Raw genomic sequence first — 6,762 nt, forward strand, 5'->3', positions numbered from 1 at the left:
ACATTTTTAACATTGAACTGTATTTAAAAATAAACGTTGTAGGCAAATATTTGAATTATGGTTCAACATAAGTACAAAAAGGAAAAATCTTTAAACCTGTTGAAAAACTTTCTCGTCCCCAGATCTACTTGTAATGTGCTTATAAATAAAGAACAGCCATATATTCTAAGGTAGCTCCTCTGCTGCTGCTTACAGAATCAATTCAATTAAATAACTTTTGAAAGTTGTACTCAGTCATTCTTACTTGAATGCTGAGATGCAACTCATCCGGATATTTGAGTCTGATTTATACCAGAGGTTCTCAGAGATTTTCAGAACCTATGATGCTGTGGTTGGGGGTGAGGTGTCAAACACCACTAAATATATAAATAAATATACCTCACATCGTATCCTGTAAAATGCTGAAGTTTAATTTTATGGTATTCCCTCTTAAAATAATTATCACTTATAATACAATGAAAATATGTCTTCAACTAGATTACACTATATTTTACAGTCTAGGTGTCTCTGATGTCGAAACGATATAAAGAATTCATTTTTAAACTCTTCGTCGCCGACTTTGTAGGATCTCTTCAGACAAACATGACATTTCAGTAGTCACCATTCACTTTGAATTAACTCTTATCACTATAGCTACGTTATGGGCAGATAACTAAGGGTGGGTGATCTGGTCTTCTGTCTGCCCGATCTACCCTGTACGTTTCACTCTCTCCACGTGTTTATTTTGCTGTTAGTTCAACGTTGAAATGGATACATTCTTTGAAAGAAGTGCTTTCGCGAGTAAAGGGACAGATAAAAATAAAAATACATAAAATACAATTATTATTATTTAAAGTTTCAGTTTAGGTCTCTTGGAAATAAACCACAGCATATTGTGTGTTCGTTGAATCAATGGAACCACAGAAAACGTTACGTTATCTGGAAACCAAACATCGTGGCCTCAAGGATAAACTGGAAAGCTTTATTTAACAATAATTTCAGGCTCTGAAGAACCAAATAATAAATATGAGTATAATAAATAATACTAACTAACATACTCTTCATGCTTAATGTTATGTAGTATTTAAACTTGCCCAAAGCGCCAAACATCATACAAAATCAGAGAATTGATACTTCCTGCTGCTATTGGTATGGTTTCACAGGTGATACGTCTCCAACGAGAGTTAATGGGACCTAATAGCGCCTACCTCGCCCATGTTAAATTACCCTTTGTTTAGACTTTTTTCCGAAAATAATGAATAAATTGAGGCTGCTCTAATCCATGAAAAATAAAGATTACTCGTTTGATTTAAGGAATCTAGTACATTTTTATCCATTAATACTGTTTTATAATTATCTGTTAGTTATCAGATATTTCAATAAATATTTGTAATGCTCTTACTCTATGAACAATGGACTTCATTAAATAAAATAAACAAAGTTTTAACCGTATTTTGAAACATTCCCGTTTGTAAATGTAATTTTAGTACATTTAAAAACTAATGACTTGTATTATGATAATATTTATTTAGTTATTTTCTTATCTTTAATTTTTGCAGCTGTAGTCGTCATTCTTTTCTGAATGCTGAGATACAGCTTATTATAATGACTGAATGAGTGGCTGAATAGAGAAAGAAACAAAATGTCTTACAGTGAATACATGCTTAAGGAAGAAATATTATTAATTATTTATACTCTATAAACAATAGATTTAATTAAATGAATTATTATAAGTTATCTAATTCACTTACAAACGAAAAAATAACTAAAAATCAAACTGGTTTAAAAGTAATTTATTTCCATAAGTAACATAATATTTGAGATACCGTATACGTAAGTTATAAATTATTTTTCTTTATTCCCCTAGTAAATTGCACTTATAGTCTTGTTCTTTAGATGTAGGCTATCTATTTAAGACGTCATTCTAAATAACAACGTAATTCTAATTGAGCCAGTGAGATTCGGTTCAAGCAGGCTTTTATTATGAAGGAAACAGGATTTTGCCGGACATTTACCATCGTTCAGTGAAACAAGAAATCAGTAACACTACGTTTCGAGATCTGCAATCTGATCTCTTCTTCAGGTAAAGAACTAACCTAATGCATAATTACAAACTAGGTTAAAATAAACAAATCATACCAAAGCGTTGTGGCACGCCTGTCAGGAATCACAACCATTGTGTTGTTTGCGAACTTCACTAACTCTTAAGACAAGCACTTAATAAAAAACTATACACAATACTAATCATTAAAACTGAACTACAGAATACAGGTCACAATACGTCTGCATTCGTCTACTGCGTCTCTTTACCTGAGGAAGAGATCAGATTGCAGAACTCGAAAAGTAGTGTTACTGATTTCTTGTTCCGATGAACGATGGTAAATGTCCGGAAAAATCCTGTTTCCTTCACAATCCTTCCATCGTCAAAAATAACCTTCAAACAATGGCTTTTATTGACGTGTTTCGCCAAAAGTAAAAATAGTTTTAAAAAAGTGACGACTTTTCTCAAGATATTTCTACGATCACAACATTAAAAACTGACAGTACTTTCACATATTGAATGATAGAGGTCCATTATTCTCTTTAAATACAAATTATTTGATCTAGCTGTAAAACCGCTGTTGCAAAAATAATTTCATTTCTAGGTTATTTTTCAACTTTACTAGCATACCAAATGTAAAAATCCACCTGGTCTCAATATCTTATCATAGTTTTCGCTTGATAAGTTCCATATGATCTTGGATTTCTTGCAGTTTGGCTAGAAGAAAACTTCTTCTTTTTATACGTTCCACTAGCTTTACCTTTAGCTAAGGTGGATTTTCAAATGATTAAGCCCTTTCTGAGTAGCCAACCTGTACTGTAATCACTCAAACTAGCCTGATATAGTTCCATCTCTTACTAGAAACAAGTCCCCAAAAGTTCGTGCTGACATTCTTCTAGGTGTTTCAAAAACCTTAATTAAGTAAAACGATAGATGTTTAAAATACAGTTTCTTTTGCAGAAATATGCCTATAACAGAATTTTAAGGACGTGATCCAATTCATTTCCATATGCTATAGATGTTTGGTTAGGGGTCAAACTACAAGAAATAGTTGTGCTGTCTACAAGGCTTTAAAACAATAAACTGAATATAAAGCTTCATTAAAACCAATTGCATTACCTTTTAATTTAAAAATACAAAAGATCCTCTAAAACTCGATTGGGCTGTCTTTTGATCTATTTTAGGTTTTTAAGACAGATTTTTAACTAGTAAGTTAAAAACACAAATCTTAAACATTTTAAAAATTATTGTATACCGAATTTTTATAATTAAGATCTTTATTAAAACTTGATATACAGATTTCAATATATCAATGCTCGATTTTAATAGAATATGAGCAGTGATATAAAAACTAAAAAAATAACATTAAAATAAAATTCACAAATTACGAAATGAGTATATTTTTTTGTAAGAGGGATTTTTTTACGTTGTATGAATATTTCACAGCTTTATATAGAATTGACACTAAACATGTTTGGAGTAGAGGCCTAGCGAGAAAACAATCTTTTTTACACCTACTTTATGAGGGGCTGACACCGGGTCCATGGTCACGCACTGGGACCTACTGTCTGGATCAAAGGTTACTTTTGACGAAGGGTTGATAAGGGACTGTACTCATGATGCAGTGGTTGCACGGGTGTATCGAGATCCAAACTAGAGCTATGAGGGAAGTAAACAATTTCCTTTGTTTTAGTACATTACTGTGGGGTAGGCCTACAGATTGTAAACGTTTAGAACTGGCTGTACTTGCTGCAATCTTTTTAGACCCTTATTAAATTATCGAACTTCAGTCTTATGCCATTAATTTCAATAGTACAATAATTATAGGGGGTGTCTCATTTTAATATATAATTAACAATTATTAACAACCTGTTTAATTTATTAAGGATTTTATTGGTTTTTAGAGAAAATGTTATTCTTTTTTAACTTAACCGTTAAAACATTAAAAAGGATACATATCAGAATAAAAAGTAAAATGTGTTTGGACGCGTATTAACTTTATATTTAAAATTGACTTAAATTGTTTATCTTGTCGGATTACTATGTTTTTGTAAATATTTTCTGTTTATAATATAAAAAGTAGCCAACGTCATAAATTTTGCATTTCCTAATATTTTTAATTATTATTATAGTTTAGCTCCTATAACATATCTCAGTGTGTTAAGAAATATTTTAGCTCCACTCCAAAACATTTTGGTGTGATGAAATATACGTGTATCACTGTAGATTAATTTTGGGTATATAAACCGTTCCTACGTTTGAGATACTGTAATGAAAGATTCTTGTGTTGTATAAAATTGATCGCTATGAGTACTTTTTTAGAAATATACATGTGACATTTTTGACATGTATATAGAAAACAAAAGGTAGTTTTCGTTCTGGACTTATACAACAATAAAATAAAATAGGGTACAGTTAACGTCTATTGTCATATATTATACCAACGATTGACCAGAGCTTTAAATCTTACTTTTACTCAACTATAAATAACATCGATGTACAATTTATAGGCTATAAAAGCAATATAGTATATTATACAAGTAGCGAAAACAAATTATTAATACAATTTTAATACGTTAGGAACGTTAACATTAAAAAACGATTTTATTGAGTAATTTCACAGTCTATGTAACTGCACTGGTTCATTGTTTGTATTATTTAATTATACATAGTTTAAAGATTCTATTTCATTAATAAAAGGATGAATATGTGTACATAAAAGAATTAGTTCTGCCAATGGCCACCAGGCGAGCGGTATTGCTAGTTCAGTTCCTGCCCACCAGGTTACAGGCTGAGTTAGTTTTAACTGTGACCAGCAGGTAGCTCTGTAGTTGTTCACTTTTCTTTAATACTAAATAAATACTGCTATTTAAAATGAAATACAATATATGATAAATTGTTGAAGATATTACTGTATTTAAAAACTTGTTGTTTAGAAATACATATATTTCACTTGTTGTTCGATATGAATAGAAAAAAGACAAAACTGTAACGTCATTTCAACACGCTCCCGTCCACAGATTTACTTTTAGTATGTTTATAAGAATTCCGTTCATGTTCATTCAATTCGGCGCTTTGTTTAATCTGTTTTAAATTCTTGGAGTGCTTCTACCCATTTATGAAAGATGTAGTCAGTCTCTTAACCGAATGCTGAGATGCAGCTGATGCACTGTGTATCATAGCTTTCACAAATTACGCATCAAGGGAACTAAACGGATGAATATTAAAAAAAACTAAACTACAATGCAACTCTCATCATTGTAGTTGTTTTTTGTTAGTTTGTTGATAGTTTTCAGACTCGTGCAAGTAAACTAATGAAGCGGATAGTGGCTAAATGGAAAACGTCCAATTATAAGAACCCAGATATATATTTGCCCATAACCTCTAACTATTCAAACTAGCCTTACATAATCCCATCTCTTGCTGGAAACAGCTACTCTGTAGATCGTCCTGACATTATTGTAGTTGTTTTTTGTTAGTTTGTTGATAGTTTTCAGACCCGTGCAAGTAAACTAATGAAGCGGATAGTGGCTAAATGGAAAACGTCCAATTATAAGAACCCAGATATATATTTGCCCATAACCTCTAACTATTCAAACTAGCCTTACATAATCCCATCTCTTGCTGGAAACAGCTACTTTGTAGATCGTCCTGACATTATTGTAGTTGTTTTTTTGTTAGTTTGTTGATAGTTTTCAGACCCGTGCAAGTAAACTAATGAAGCGGATAGTGGCTAAATGGAAAACGTCTAATCATAGGAACCCAGATATATATTTGCCCATAACCTCTAACTATTCAAACTAGCCTTACATAATCCCATCTCTTGCTGGAAACAGCTACTCTGTAGATCGTCCTGACATTATTGTAGTTGTTTTTTTGTTAGTTTGTTGATAGTTTTCAGACTCGTGCAAGTAAACTAATGAAGCGGATAATGGCTAAATGGAAAACGTCCAATTATAAGAACCCAGATATATATTTGCCCATAACCTCTAACTATTCAAACTAGCCTTACATAATCCCATCTCTTGCTGGAAACAGCTACTTTGTAGATCGTCCTGACATTATTGTAGTTGTTTTTTGTTAGTTTGTTGATAGTTTTCAGACCCGTGCAAGTAAACTAATGAAGCGGATAGTGGCTAAATGGAAAACGTCTAATCATAGGAACCCAGATATATATTTGCCCATAACCTCTAACTATTCAAACTAGCCTTACATAATCCCATCTCTTGCTGGAAACAGCTACTCTGTAGATCGTCCTGACATTATTGTAGTTGTTTTTTTGTTAGTTTGTTGATAGTTTTCAGACCCGTGCAAGTAAACTAATGAAGCGGATAGTGGCTAAATGGAAAACGTCTAATTATAGGAACCCAGATATATATTTGCCCATAACCTCTAACTATTCAAACTAGCCTTACATAATCCCATCTCTTGCTGGAAACAGCTACTCTGTAGATCGTCCTGACATTATTTCAGGGGTTTCTAAGTTTACTTAATAAAGTAAAATGATTCATCTGAAATAAGCAAGCTTGTGGCACAAACATGGATATGTTAAGAAAAATATTTGGCAGAGCATTAACTTATATTAAAAATAACAACGGCCCAAGAATGACACCCTAAGGTACACCGGATGTTATTTACTTGACAGAGCATTGGACCGGAACATTGTTGGCGATAACCTGGACCAACTGTCTATTTGATAAGTATCCTGTAGGAGAGATAAAGCAAGGCCGCGTATACCACTT

The sequence above is a fragment of the Homalodisca vitripennis genome, chromosome 8 (assembly GCF_021130785.1).
Source record: "Homalodisca vitripennis isolate AUS2020 chromosome 8, UT_GWSS_2.1, whole genome shotgun sequence".
Classification (NCBI taxonomy): domain Eukaryota; kingdom Metazoa; phylum Arthropoda; class Insecta; order Hemiptera; family Cicadellidae; genus Homalodisca; species Homalodisca vitripennis.